The sequence below is a fragment of the Lipotes vexillifer genome, unplaced genomic scaffold (genome assembly GCF_000442215.2).
Source record: "Lipotes vexillifer unplaced genomic scaffold, Lipotes_vexillifer_v1.1 scaffold97, whole genome shotgun sequence".
Classification (NCBI taxonomy): domain Eukaryota; kingdom Metazoa; phylum Chordata; class Mammalia; order Artiodactyla; family Lipotidae; genus Lipotes; species Lipotes vexillifer.
Window position 1 is genome coordinate 1,574,505 of NW_006775688.1, and position 15,731 is coordinate 1,590,235.

Genomic DNA, 15,731 nt, shown 5'->3' on the forward strand with positions numbered 1-15,731 from the left:
CCTGCTGATTCAGAGATCCTCCACAAGGCTCATCGGCCTTGTCTGCTGCTCGCCACGTTATTCCCTGCTCTGTGAACTTCTGCATCCTGTGCCATAAGTGATCCTTCCTTCTCCTCTTAGATTTTCAATCTCTGCATCCCTACTGACCTTTTCCAATTAGTCTACAAATTGCTTAACTCTCCATTTCCAAACAACTCTATGTACTCTGCCTGCTTCATAAGCCCTTCCCTTTGCGTCCTCCAGGGGGCGCCACCCACACTGTATTCTGGGTACAGGAGTAGTTTCGAGGAGTTTCATTTACCCAGGATACAACCTGAATGCAACTCCTCCTCTTCCACCTCCTCGTGCGAAGTTGGGCACCGTTGCTTCCCTCCAGTTACTGTCCTGTGTTCTTCCTTCCTTCTAATACCATTCTTACAAGAGCCATCTCCGTTCCTTGCCTTTCCATGTGCAGAAGTCTCCGAGGACTTCCTACTGTAATGTCCGCGGCCTCCTTTTCATCCTCCCGCTCGCCTGTCTGTAGCGTATGATACACCTGACTTTTCCCTCCTTCTGCAAACACCCTCCTCCCCTGGCCTTCCTGCTTCTTCTGTTCTCTCCTGGCTCCTCGTCAGTCCCCGACCAGCTCTCCACCTCCAGTGTTCTCCCTGAAATCTTGATGTTTCTGAAGGCTATGTCCTCAGCCCTTTTTTAATTCTTCACAGTCCCTTCCCTGGACAATTGCATTTACTCCCAGTTAATGATCTGAAACTTTCCATGTCCATACATCTTAATAATAACCAGTCCATATTTGATTATCTAAATCATCCCCCAAATGTCCTTTCTAGCTAGTTTGTTCAACGAGGAACCAATTAGAGCATGTACATCACATATCCAATTTTAAGTGCTTTTTAAAAAAAGATCAAGTATAGACATGATAGCATGCTTGTTAAACGGATTTGGCCAGTTATCTACAGAACATCCCATCTTCTGGATTTGACTAGGTGCTTCTTTGCAATATCATTTAGCTTGTTTCTCTAACCCACTTATTTTTTATAAACTGGAAGGAAAAAGCAAAGGCATGATGATTCAGTTTAAATCTTGTTAGCTGGATTATGTCATAGATGTGGACTTTATATTGCATTTCATCATAAGATACATATGTTCTGGTTGACTCACCATTGAGGATCCTAGCATTGAACCATCAATTAAGGCAAATGGTAGTCTCATCCTTCCACTGTAGCATGATGTTTTCCCCATGTGACTAGCAAGTAAACGAGGCGATGTTATTTTGGCAATATACAAATGTCCAGTGCCCCATCAGCCATATGCCTAATGCTTTTTATCACCAGTTTATACTCACTGCATAAGTCAATAATTCCGTTAAGAGTTTAAAGTGATTATCAGCCAGGGTTCTTGGTAGGATATGGATGCCACACTTCAATTAATTAAAGGTTAATTAAAGACATTTTTAGGACAGAGCTATATACTGAGGTGTGGGCCATCAAGGGGTGGGTGATGAGTGCCAGGTGGGCAGCTGTTACCAGCCCTGGTCCTGAAGGGGCAGGAGAAGCAAGTGGTGTGCCTGGCGCTGGGCAAGCTGCCACCCTGGGAAGAGAGCTGCCCGCCGGGACGAGTGGCTGCTGACAGAGGAATGCGGTTATAATCCAGACCTTCACCTGACAGGGCACTCAGATGAAATGAAACTTTTCTGATAACTTTATTTTCTGCTTCTTACCTGAAGCACAGTAGCAGGACAGGGGGTTACAGTTGAGGTGCTGGAGGCAGGTATGTCCTTTGAATAGCTGTTTCTGCACCAAGCTGACTATTGGCATTGAGAGCTATCAAGAGAAACAAAGTAGACAGCACTCCCAGGTGGAGGTTGACCTCTGGGTGCCAAAGCACAAAGTGTATGTGGGGGGGGGGAGGTATCACATTTACAAAGGATAATTGTATTTGTTAGCAGGTCGGGGCCAAAGCTGTGTTGTCTCCCTGCAGGAAGCAATGAAAACAAGATGATGTTAGTCCCAGGGAAATACATCCTCACTCCTGAATAATTGTTTGTTTCAGCCCCTGGACACTTTTCATTCAAACGTATAAATGCACAGAAGAGAGAAGTTAATGATCACTAACCTTTTACCATCTTGGGAGGAGCGACTTCTGGTGCTAAGTATCAGGAAACTTCTGAGGGAATGATTCCAGGTGCCCTTAGCTCAGGTAAGTTTCCTCAGCTTGGGAATAAAACACCTCTGCTTTCACTCACTGCAGGTTAAAAGAAATAGCACTGATAACGTGTGTCATGTCATTCAATCAAGCGTTGGAGCCTGAAGGCATGCTGGTTCCTCTGGTCTCTGGGGGAGGGTTCATTACTGAGTTTCCTTCTAGCTGACAAGCGATTTGAATGTCCCCCTATTACATGGGATGCCAACAGCATGGGGCCGAGAAAGAGAAGATTAGATTGATGGCTGCTCTAGCACTTACCAACCAGGTGGCCTTGAGTGTGTTACTTGATCTCCCCAAACCAGTGTTTACATCCATAAAACAGTAATAATCATCATTCCCCTGGTTACAGGAGAAACAGCTGTCTTGAGGTAAGGTGTGTAAGAATGGATTCTAGAATCAGAAAGACTGGAGCTTAAAATCTAGTTACACTTCCTAGTGATTGTATAAAACTGGACAGTCACCTGTAAACCAGGTAAAACAAGGAAAGCAATGGAATTTTCCTCATAGATTATTTTAAAGATTAAATGCTGAAAAGCACCTAGCACAGTGCAGGTGAGGAATACGCCCTCAAGGGTTCATTGTTATTAACATCAGCTGTCCCGGCTGCTGGTGGTAGGCAGGATGCCCTGGTGTGATGCCCTGTTTAACATCCTTGGGCAAAGCGGAGCCTGTGAATATGACAAGCGATCACTCCCATGGCTGTGGTACGTAATATGGCAAAAGGGAGGTCATGGGGTGGGCCTGACCTAGTCAGGTTAAAAGCACAGAGCTTTCTCCGCTGGTCACAGGTGAGAAATCCTAGAAGTGGGCTCCTGCTGGCCTGGAAGAAAGTAAACATCCGTGCTGTGAATAGCATGGGGACCACATGGCAAGGAATACCAATGGCCTCTGGGAGCTGAGTGGGATCCCCAGATGACAGCTAGCAAGGAAATAGGGAACGTATTCCTACGAGGTCATGAGAAACTGAATTCTGCCAACAACCCGACTGAGCTTGGAAGGGGACCCCACACCTCAGATGAGAACTCAGCCTAGCCGGTGCCCTAACTGCAGCCTTGTGATCCCCTGAGCAGGGATCCAGCAAAGCTGTGCTCAGACTTCTGATCCATGGAAAATGTAAGATAATAAGTCTGTGTTGTTTTAATCCACTTAGTTTGTGGTAATTTGTTCACAGTAATAGAAGACTAATATCCTACCTAGAGTTAATCAACACTACTGCTATTGTTCTCGCTGTGTCGGGTTCTGTTCCTAATTGCTGTCATCTGCAGCAGTACCTCGCTGCAGAAATCACGACATTGCAAGAATGGCAAGAGGTGCTATTCTTCAACACACCCCCCTTAGACGGGAAGTATTTGCTCTGACTGTCTTCTGCTAATGGGCTGGTGATGGTCACGGGGAGGAGTGGCTTATCGACCTCTGTGGCTTTAGAAAGGCACGCAAGTATCATCAGAACTGAGTCTTTCCTGGAAGACTTGACTTATTATGTGAAAGCCCTTTTCTTCAGAGGCTTCCTGTTTGACACTACAAGTTTCTCACCTACCAAGGCCTTCTCTGCACCATAGACCAAACTTAGCCAAATGATCTGTTGAAGAGTTTTTAGGTCCTCACTGAGCTTGCAGCATGTTGGGAAAGGCAGATATTAAACAAGTAATTGCACGAACATAGGAGTATAAACTGTACGGTGCGCCTTAAAAAATAACATGAAGTATCAGAGAAACTTGAGCCTGGAGGTTCAGGGGAGGCTTTTCTTGAGGAGGTGATCCTTGCCAGGAGATCAGGAGGATGAATAGGAGGTAACTCGGCCAAGGGATGATAAAGACGCTGTTCATCACAGGGAACAGCTCGTGTAAAGTCCCTGAGGCAGGAGAGGTCATGGCCAGTTTCAGCAACGGCAAGACCAGTGAAGTGGCAAGGAGAATGAGAAGAGCGTGTGTGAGTCGAAGGTGGGGAGGGAGCAGAGCTAGATCTTGCAGGTCCTGTTAGGCTTTGCTAAGGATTTCAGTCTCAGTCAGGTTTTCCCTTTTAAGAGACCACCGCAGCTGGGATGGAGGCAAGGGATTGTAGGGAGAAAGACAGATGTGAAAATACTAGTTGGGAAGCAATTGAAACCATCCAGACAGGAGTTCAGGGTGGCTGTGACAGAGATCATGATGTGGACAAGGAGAGAAGTTAGATAAAACTAATCTAATTTGGGGAGCCTTAACTTTGCCAGTTTTAAAAATTAAGAAAACATTTTCAGTCCACCCTACCATTTTGAAGAATTCACATTCATTCACTTACTTGTTTGATAAATACGTATTGTGTTATTTTTATGTGCCAAGCACTCTTCTAAGCATGGCGATATAGTAATGAATAAAACAGGCAAAAATCCCCGTTCCCAAGGAGCTTGCAAGGGATTTAGATCATGAGCAAGAAAGATAAGGAACATATAAAATATATTTGTTAGCAAAAAATGCTAAGGAGAAAGTTAAAATTAAAAGAGGGAAATAGGAAGTGTTAGAATAAGATTGCATTATATATGGCCAGACAAGATCTCACTAAGATATTTTTTTTCCTATCTTGATTAAACTTTTTTTTTAATCGAAGTATAACTTGATTTACAATGTTGTGTTAGTTTCAGGTGTACAGTACAGTAATTCAGTTATACATGTAGACATACATATAGATATAGATATTCTTTTCAGATTCTTTTCCCTTATAGGTTATTACAAAATTTTGAATATAGTTCCCTGTGCTATACAATAGGTCCTTGTTGGTTATCTATTTTATATATAGTAGTGTGTAAATGTTAATACCAACCTCCTAATTTATCCCTCCCCCCTCCTTTCCCCTTTGGTAACCATAAGTTTAGAAGGTGATATCCTACACTGTTGGTGGGAATGTAAATTGGTACAACCACTATGGAGAACAGTATGGGGGTTCCTTAAAAAACTTAAAGTAGAACTACCATATGATCCAGCAATCTCACTCCAGGGCATATGTCCAGAGAAAACCATAATTTGAAAGGATACATGCACCCCAATGTTCATTGCAGCACTATTTACAATAGCCAAGACATGGAAACAACCAAATATCTATCAACAGAGGAATGGATAAAGAAGTTGTGGTACATATATGCCATGGAATATTACTCAGCCGTAAAAAAGAATGAAATAATGCCATTTGGAGCAACATGGATGGGCCTAGAGATTATCATACTAAGTGAAGTAACAGACAGAGAAAGACAAGTATCATATGATATCACTCATATGTGGAATCTTAATTTTTAAAAAAAGATACAAATGAACTTATTTACAAAACAGAAGCAGACTTATAGATATCAAAAACAAACTTATGGTTACCAAAGAGAAAATGTCAGGGGAAGGGATAAATCAGGAGCTTCGGATGAACACACGCACACTACTATATATAAGACAGATGACCAACGGGGACCTACTGTATAGCACAGGGAACTTTACCCAATATTCTGTGATACAGGGAGATCAGCTCAGTACTTTGTGACCACCTAGAGGGGTGGAATAGGGAGGATGGGAGGGAGACGCAAGATGGAGGAGATATAGGGATATATGTATATGTATAACTGATTCACTTCGTTATAAAGCAGAAACTAAGACACCATTGTAAAGCAATTATACTCCAATAAAGATGTTAAAAATAAAATAAAATTAAATTTTTAAAAATATTCTGTGATAACCTATATGAGAAAATAATCTTAAAAAGAATGACTATATGTATATGTATAGCTGAATCACTTTGCTGTGAAATTAACCTGAAACTAACACAACATTATAAATCAACTATTCTCTAATAAAATTAAAATATTAAAAAATAGAATAAAATGAAATGAAATAAAATAAAATAAAACCTTTACCCACTATTGGTCAAGAAGACAGATCATGTAAAATTTTTTAATGTAAATTAAAATTAACATTTTGATGTAAATACATGATTTCTCATAGGAAGGATAAGTATCATTCTATGAATTTTTAATTTTCGTATTTGTATACATAGACATAGTGTGTGTGTTCCAAATGATGATTAAAAAGGTGTTTTTTTTTCATGTGGATCACAATTTTAAAAATTTGAAAGCCATTGCTTTACCTCATTGAATTATTACAAAAATGCTGCAATAAAAACATTATTCCAGTTTTGCTGATGAGGAAACTTAGACTGAAAGAAATTAACTCAGCTTCCTCAGCACTGTGGAAGTAGAGAAATTAGCATTCAAATTCAAGTAAAATGAATCCAAAGTCAATACTCTGTCCACTGTTTCATACTCCCCTATATTCTACAACTAAATTCTAGACTCAAATTTTAAATGCTATGATACATATGAACATCAAATTTCTTTTGGAAGATATTGTTGATGAATTTGTCTTTGTTACCCCAGTTGAAATCATGTCAGTAAAGCAAAACTAGATTTTAAGAAAAAAAAGTTTAGAAGGTGATATTTGAGTAAAGATCTGAGGAAGTTTGGGGATTAAGATGTGCAGATTTTGGGGGTGGGGTGGGTCAAGGAGGAGTATTCTAATCAGAGGGAACAGCAAGTCCCAAAACTCTGAGGTAGAGATGTGACTAGTCTTTTCCAGAAGGCTACTATGACTGGAAAATGTATCAGTTATCTATTCCACAATAATGCTAAGTGACAAGCTACCTCAGAACCCCAGTGTTGTATCATAATAAACACTTAGTTTTACTCATGAGTCTGAAGATCATCTGGGTGGTTCTGCTGAGCTGAGCTGAGCTGAGCAGGGCTCATTCATGCCTCTGCAGTCAGTGGCAAGCCAGCATAGCTCTGATCTTGGGCTCTCTCACATGTGTTGAGACTTGGATAAGACAACTGGGTTGACTTAGCTCTGCTCCACATACCTGTGTGTCTCTCATCCTCCAGTTAGGTGATATTCTCTTCTCATGCCTAGCAGGGAGGGTGGGGAGAAAGGTGAGGAGAGAAAGAAAGAGAGGGAGAGACCGTAACAGGAGGAGAGAAAGGGAGAGAGGGGATGGTGAGAAAGAGAGAGAGAAACAGAGGGTGGGGAGAGGGAAGAAAAGAGAGAGCGGGCATGTACACAAGACCTCTTGAGCCCTGGGCTCAGAACTGAAACAACAGTACTTCTGCCGCATTCTGTTGGCCAGAGCAATTCATAAGACCAGCTTAGTTTCAAGGGGTCGGGAACAAACTTCACTCCTTCACGGGGAGAGCCTTGAAGTCACATTGCAAAGGATGTGAATATAGTGAGGGGTGGAAAATTAGGACTGGTTTTTGCCGTGAGTCTACCACATTGAGCTGGTAGGAGATAAGGCCAGAGAGGTAATGGGAATCGAGGTGGTATAGGGCCTTGCAGACCAGTGTAAGTCTTTTGCCTTTTACTCTGAAGTGAGAAGCCATTGGAGGGGTGCCAGGAGAGGAGTAACACAGCCTGACTTGTATTTTAATGGAATCACTCTGGCTGTCAGGTTGAGAGTAGACTGAAGAAGGGAAGGAGACCAGTGTGGAGGCTACTGCAGTGAACCAGGCAAGAAACGATGGCGGCTTGGCCAGGAAAGTAGTCATAGAAGTGCTGACAAGTAGTCAGGTAATGGACATAATTTGAAGGGGGAATGGCCAGGATTTGCCTACAATGCAAATGTAGGATATAGAACGAAAGAAGAAAAACAGATGACTCCAAAGCACTGGCCAGTCAGTCACTCTAGAAAAACTGTGTTACAATGTACTGAGATCATTAAGGTTATGGGAAGAGTAGATTTCAGAGGAAATATTTTTCAAAAATCCTTACCTGCCTGACAGTTTCTTTCAGTACCTTGAGATGCAATTAAGATAGACCAGAAGATATGACTTTAATCAGAGCAGCCAGGGGCTCTCCTACAGCCCTTCCCTTGACCTTAGACACAGGTTCTCACAGATCCAGAGCTGGCAACCACTGGGACGTACTATGCTGTACAGCCTGACCAGTTGTTTACAGCCAGCACTTCTGACACTGGTTGCGGCATCTGCTCTGACTGGTTGTAGAATCCACTCTTGTTTCACCCTCCATTCTGATCGGTTGGAACCCGGTTTAATTTTCTTTCTCCATGGCAGATCCAGGAGAACTAAAATATGGGTGGAAGTGCTCTACTTTCTAAAAGGCAAGGACAATATCTCATCCAACTTTGTACTTCCAGATGGAAGAAGGTGGATGGATTCACTTAGATTCACTCCATTCATAGCAAAAGCATCTCAGGTTTCACACTCTATTGAGGATTGACATATGATTTTTTTCTGTTAAATAAAAAAGGCACTTTGAAAGATAATCATGATTCTATGTGATCAGTATAAAGCATCGAATACTCTGTGCAGTCTTAAAAACCCCCTATTTGGATAGGTAAGGAAAGTTACTATTGGAAGGGAGGAGTGTTTGTGTTCCTTGTCTCCCTACGTTCCATCTTGGCTCATGGAGCGGGGAACTGACACCAACATTTTAGTGCTGTCTTCACGGGGAGAGAAGTGCAGGAACGGGAGGTTCCACCTCTCTCCGCTCCTCATTGCTTACTCCGCCTCAGACAAAAATGGCAAATCCGATGGGTGAAAATCTGACATGTACTAAGCCACGCTTTCCTAATGGGCAGGGCAAAACCAGTTCAGTGCTTTCCCTTCACCTGAGCGTTCTCTGTCCCAGGGAGCAGTCTCCGACTCTGCCACCTTGTGGCTGGAGCAGTGAGGCAGCTCTGCTCCTTACCGCCTCTGCTCCTTACCGCCGGCTGCTGAGTGAACCTGGGTTGGCTCTGCACACCCAACCCCTTTCTCAGATACACTGGCTAAGCAGATCCCAAGGTCTGGCTGTGATGGGAGTAGGAGGACTCACTCGGCCCCAGCCATGCTGCCCTGCATTCAGAATCCCTGAGCCAGTGCCCTACTCAGCTCCATTTGTGTGAGTCCCCACTGGGGATAAGTGAGGTGAGTCCTAGAACCTGAATCCCCAACATCAACAGCAAACCCAACTGAGATTCTTAAAAAACTGGAAGCTGCTCTCGTGTTTATCTTCAACATAGTCTTCCTTCCTCTCCCTTTTTTTTTTCTTGTGCTTCTGGAATAGTCCTTCTTTATGCCTCCATCCTTTTTTCTGAACCACATTTGAGAGAATGTGAAATTGCATATTTATTATTGGTTTCAACTAACAGAAACACACTTGAGCTCTCTTAAAGACAAGAGATAGAGCTTATTTTATTTTTCACAAAGTTATTTATTTCTTTTTGGCTGCATTGGGTCTTCGTTGCTGCGCGCAGGCTTTCTCTAGTTGCGCCGAGCGGGGGCTACTCTTCGTTGTGGTGCGCAGCCTTCTCATTGCAGCGGCTTCTCTTGTTGCAGAGCATGGGCTCTAGGCTCTCAGGCTTCAGTAGTTGTGGCACACGGGCTCAGTAGTTGTGGCTTGCGGGCTCTAGAGCGCAGGCTCGGTAGTTGTGGCACACGGACTTAGTTGCTCCGTGGCATGTGGGATCTTCCTGGACCAGGGCTCGAACCCATGTCTCCTGCATTGGCAGGCAGATTCTTAACCACTGCACCACCAGGGAAGCCCCTAGAGTTTATTTTAGAGACAGGTTTATCTCCGAACCCAGAGGCAGGTAGCTAGTAGACTCTAGAAATAAACTAGAGCCAGAGCCTCAAATGCAGTCAGGACCTTCCCTCCCGTCTCTAGAGGAGGCGACCATACATTTCAGTTTCTGTAGGAACCATTTCAGTTTCTGTAGGAACATCCTGGTTTACTCTTTCACTCTGCCCACAATCACTGTATGTCAGTCTCAGTCCAATGAAGAGGCAGAAACCTCAAGGTGACTTAAATAGGAGAAATTTAATGTAAATATTTTAAATTTTCTGATAAAAGAGCAATTATAAGATGTAAGGGAACTCTATGTGGTACCCTAAAGCTGAGGGAGAGTACCCAAGGAGGGACAACAGCGAAAGAGGACTCCCTTCCCAAGGCTGGGATTGCAACCACTGGGCAGCAGAGAGGCCTGCTGATCCACCCGGTCCAGAGCTGGTCTGCAGTCACTGGGCAGGCAGGAAGCAACTCTCTGAGACATAGTGGGGTGTAGAAAAACCACATCCAGCGGCCTGACACATAGGCGTGCAGAGCGAGTACAAGTGCCATTGCAGATAGGAGGCCTGGAGCATATGGTGTCCATGTCAGGAAGCCCACAGGAAGGGGATTGTTAGGGCAGGCCAAGGCTGCAAGGACACCAAGGGACCATGACTTTGGGGCCTGTGCCAGAACTGGGTCAGAGTACCACCAGCTGATAATGTAGCTGCCAGAAACATCAGGAGGGCCCCTTCCTCCTGCGTTCTCCCTTGAGTGACCTCTACTGAGAAAGCTTAACAAGTGCCCTTTGTAAAGGAGAAATGCTTAAAGGAATTCCATCTATTATTGCAGAGCACGCACTGAAGGGTAAATTCAGATGTGAGTGACAATAAATTGCTAACTGGCACAAATTTCAACAGTACCCTGGTAAGAATGATTAATTCCCAGAATAGTCAGATTTATAGAGAAGGGGAGCAGAATAGTAGTTACCAGGGGCTAGGAGAATGGGGAAACAGAGAATTATTGTTTAATGGGTACAGAGTTTCAGTCTGGGAAGATAAAAAGTTCTGGAGATGGATGGTGGTGATGGCTGTACAACAATGTGAATGTACTTAATATTAATACCACTGAATTGTTCACTCAAAAAGGGTTAAAATGGTAAGTTTTACTACAATTTTTAGGAAGATTAATTCATGGTTACTATATTCATGCCTCACTTTTGCTCCTCTCCATACATCCACTTTCTTCTTTCTTTCACTGTTTCTCAGCCCACACACTAAAAACATGGCCACCAACAGCTCCTCACCTAAAACAGCTCTCCCTGTGTCACGAAACCAGCCAGACTGAGTCTGGACTCTCACAATTTCCTCTTCCAAATTCTCCTGGAAGTTCTGCAGCAGCTTTGGTCCAATGCTCACTTTGGTTATTTGGGCCAGTATCATCTGCTATAGACCTGTTTTCAGAAGTGTTTATTTGTCGTTTTGGGGGTAGGATGAATGAGGAGGGAACTTTACTGACAAAACAAGAGGGATCCACTATAATCATTTAATGACTCCCCTCCAGAGTTTTAACCAGATGGGGAAGTCAGGCAAAAAATACACACACACACACACACACACACACATACATACATACATACATACATACATACATACATATATATATATATACACACTCACATCAAGAGTAAAATCAATAGGTAAAATGATGCCGGATCAGTAAAAGTTTTTTATCCTTTCCACCTATGCTAGTAGTCTGAGTTAATATTAGAGGCATATGGCAGAATAATCATAATTATTTATCAAGCTAATTAACCATATTTAGTTTCCTAATTGGCCATAAAATGGCAGAAATCTTTATATATACAGTGAGACTTAAAAATTAATTGTGGTTGTTATAGGGATTGTCATTTTTTATTTTTGTAGGCACAACTCCTTGAAATGCTATATATTCCCATCACATGCTTCAGAGAAGCACTGGTCTTTCTCTTGACAGACAATGTGCATTTTGGCACCAAATTATTGGATGGAAAAATACAGGCATTTTCCAAGCCCTAAACACAGAGCATGTCATCTATTCATTTGGATTTCTTCCTTAACTATTGTCACACCAATATGTGGTGGTTTTTCTAAGAAGAAATCAATCCAAATCTGTTTTTGGACTCAGAATCCAGGAAGCCTGGGTTTTATCACTGGCTTGGTCACAGATGCACTGAAAATGGGCAAGTCACTTCCATCTTTGTCAGAATTTCTCCATCTGGCAAATGGAGATTCTGACACTCACCATCAGATAATGTTTGCAAAATGTTTGACGGTCCTTGATCGTAGACAGTATGTAATTGCAAACTGTTGCAATGTTTTTTCTGCCCTAAAAATTCTTCTCTTTTCTAGAAACTATTTTTAAATTAAAAATACCACTTTTAAAATATAGCTACCTGGCAATAACAATTCAGTTGGTAATGGAGAGTAATTTGAAAAAAAAGAAGGTACAGGTCTTTTTCCGTGGCGTTCCCCAGAGGTAACAGCTTAAAATTGCTCTAACTTTAATCCTTCTGAGACCAACACCCGCAATAATAATTTATTAGCCTTTTATCTTCGATGTATCGACTTCAAAGTACATCTGATGGGTCCCCTCATGAAAGATGAAGATCTTTGCTCATTTACACTTCAACAACCACGGCCAGATGTATTTCATTTTTTATTATTCTGTTACATACTTCTATAGCTTTACCCAATACATCCCTCCATTTCTTGATCCATCAATTTCAGACGGTATCTCTTGACTTCCCTCTAAGACGAGAGATTTAATAGCCCTGTGTTCCCCTCCTCCCCTCATGGCTACCCCCAATGTCACAGCTTCAGTTCATCATATAGTTAATTTTACATTGTCAAAACTTATAGAATTTATACTTTCTTATATAATTAATTCTTCTGCATTTTGGCTGTTTATTAAGTTTTAAAATAACCAGGACTTATTTTAATTAAATGAATATTAGTCATTATTTGGTAAATTTCATTCTATTCAAATAAAAAATATTTATTGATTACATACTCTGGGCCAGCACCATTCTTAGTGCTAGGGATAGATCAATGAAGAAAACAGACAAAATATCCCTGCCTTCATAGAGCTTACATTTTAACGTATGTTTGGACTCATAGAAAAAATGAAGAAGTTATGGCATATAACCTTTGCCAGTAGAAAAAGAAATGCACATATACCTAAACTGGGAGGAAGAGGGCAGAAGTAGAGGCAGCAAGGTGCTGAATTTTTATAATGTATTATTGTCATATGCCTTCACTTTCTCACTAAGATAACAATCTAGAATCTGCAACACTTTAGAGGAAATTTATTTTCTTCTTGAAGCTATCCTTTCCAGAGCCTCCTGACTTGCTAATCCAACTTGGGTTGCTAACTTTTGAGGCTTAGTTTTCAATGGCATTTTACTCCAGGAGGGAAGCGGTGTTGTTCTGTTTATTGCAGGGATTTGTTTTTGTTTTTGTTTTCTTCCAGCTTTACTTTGTATGGAGCAGCTGAGTTTAGTCAATTGTTATTTGAATTGCTTGTTTTTCTCTTTTCTTTATCTTTCTGGAATAAATTCTCAAATCATTATTTCAAGAAGCAAAATTATGAAGATAGTAAAAAAAATCAGTGGTTGCCAGGAGTTGAGGGCAAGGAGGGAGGGATGAATAGGTGGAGCACAGAGGATTTTAGGCCAGTGAAAATACTCTGTATGATACTATAATGATGGAAATATATTATTATACATTTGTCCAAATCCAAAGAATGTACAACACCAAGAGTGAACCCTAAAGTAACTGTGGACTTTGGGTAACTGTGATGTGTCATTGTAGGGTCATCAGTTGTAACAAGTGTACCACACTGGTGCAGGATGTTGATAATGGGGGAGGCTATGCATGGGTGGGGTTTGGAGGCATATGGAAAATTTTCGTACCTTCTTCTTAATTTTGCTCTGAACCTAAAGTTGCTCCAAAAAAGTCTTTCTTTAAAAATTATGCTTAACCTACTGTATAAAAAATAAATTAATTAAATTAATTTTTTAAAAAAAATTATGTTAACTGAAAAAAGCCAGTCACAAAAGACCAATATTGTATGATTCCCTTTACATGAATTATCCAGTATAAGCAAAGCTATAGACAGAAAGTAGGATAGTGGTTGCCTAAGGCTGGCAGAACGGTAGGTTTAGGAGTTGATGGCTAAAGGATACAGGGTTTCTATTTGGTGATGAAAATATTACCAAATTGATTTTGGTGATGTTCATACAACTCAAATATACTAAAAATAACTGAACTGTATGCTTAAAAAAGTAAGATTGAATCAGGAGGCAATATTGAATAGGGTTTAAGGATATAGATTTTGAAATTAGGCTGACTTGCATTCAAATCCTGGCTTTACTACTTACTGGTTGTGTGACTTTAGTGAGGTACTACATTCTCTGTGAACTTCACCGTCCACATCTGGAAAATACAAATAAAGATATCTGACTCAAAACATACACACACACCCCATCCTCAAAGAGTCTGGAAAGTGTCCTGAGGAAGCAGGACAGTGGTGGCCAAAGGCTCCCACCCCCTCCTCCTCCGCAGCTTCCCCTCACTGACTGACTGCTTTGGCATGGAGGTAGCTCCATGCTGCCATCCTTGCCTCGAGGAGGGAAGACAGATCAAATTCAGTGAGAGATCAACTAATTGTCACCCTCTCTTGGCCCTTTCTTTCCGTCTGAATTTGATCAGTCTCAGTCCCATATCCATAAAGCCCCTCCCTCAAATTTCAAAAAGAGGGATGAAAAAGAGTAAGAAATTTAAAATCTCCATCATGATGTTATACCCAAGGTTCCAGGTTCACTGTAGACAAGGATTGGACACTTATCAAGTACGAACTCCAGACTAGGATGAATTACGTCATTTGTTGTGGAAATTACACGTGGTACTTAGTTGCTAGCTTACTTTGGCCAGACCAAGTGGATTAATCATTATAGTGTAATATAAAGTCCAGATGAAACAAAGTCAGCCTAGCAATTTTAGCTAGAAAGAGCAGTGTAAACACTTCAAAAACAACCAGGCAAAAAAATATAAACTGTGGAGAGCAGCCACTTCCAAAGCCACAGCAAACTCAGGGACCTGTTTTCCAAGAGAATGTTTTATCTCAAGCCAAGTGGACCTAATACTAAAGCCCTAAGATTAAAGCCTGTTGTATCTACCAATCCATAGTATCAATAAAAGACCACTCATCCAAGGAAAGAGCATTCCCAACTCCTTTTTTTTTAACCTACTTTACTCTCATCTAAAATGGACTCTTACAGAGAAGTCGACAAGGAAGCCATGACTAATATTTGGGCAGGAAGCAAATACACCCTACCGTGGCAGTACAACACTAGAACTAGCCATCAGGGATGGTTGGTTCTTAGTAAGATGATAATGATGACGTAGAGTCATGAAATTTCCAAGCTGAAGTGAAAATAAGAATATTAAACATGATGACAGTAATACAGTAATTATAGCAAACATTCATTAAGACCTGATTATGTCCAGGAAGTGTTCTAAATACTTCACATGTTTTAAATCACTGAATCCCAACCATAACCCTATAAGGTAAGTACGATAAACATTCCCATCATACAGAAGAGAAAACTGAGGGTAGAGACCAATTCTTTCTTTTGGCCCTTCTCAATACTGCGGCCAAGTGAGGTGAGGGATCTTGTATATAGTTATTGAGGTTTGTTTTACTTGCCTTCAGACTCCCTTCTTCATAAATTCTTCATCTTCTTCCTCTTTACTCCATTTCAGAGGCTCAATTACCCCTTTTATAAGTAAAGAAGACTATTTTCATGGAAAGATCCTTTATCAGCCCTTACTTGTCAAGATCACTGACGTCCAAATGATGTGAGCCAAATCCAGTGTTAAATTCTCCATCTTCCTTTTGCTTGTCCCATCAGCAGGATTTGACATAATTGATCACTCTTTC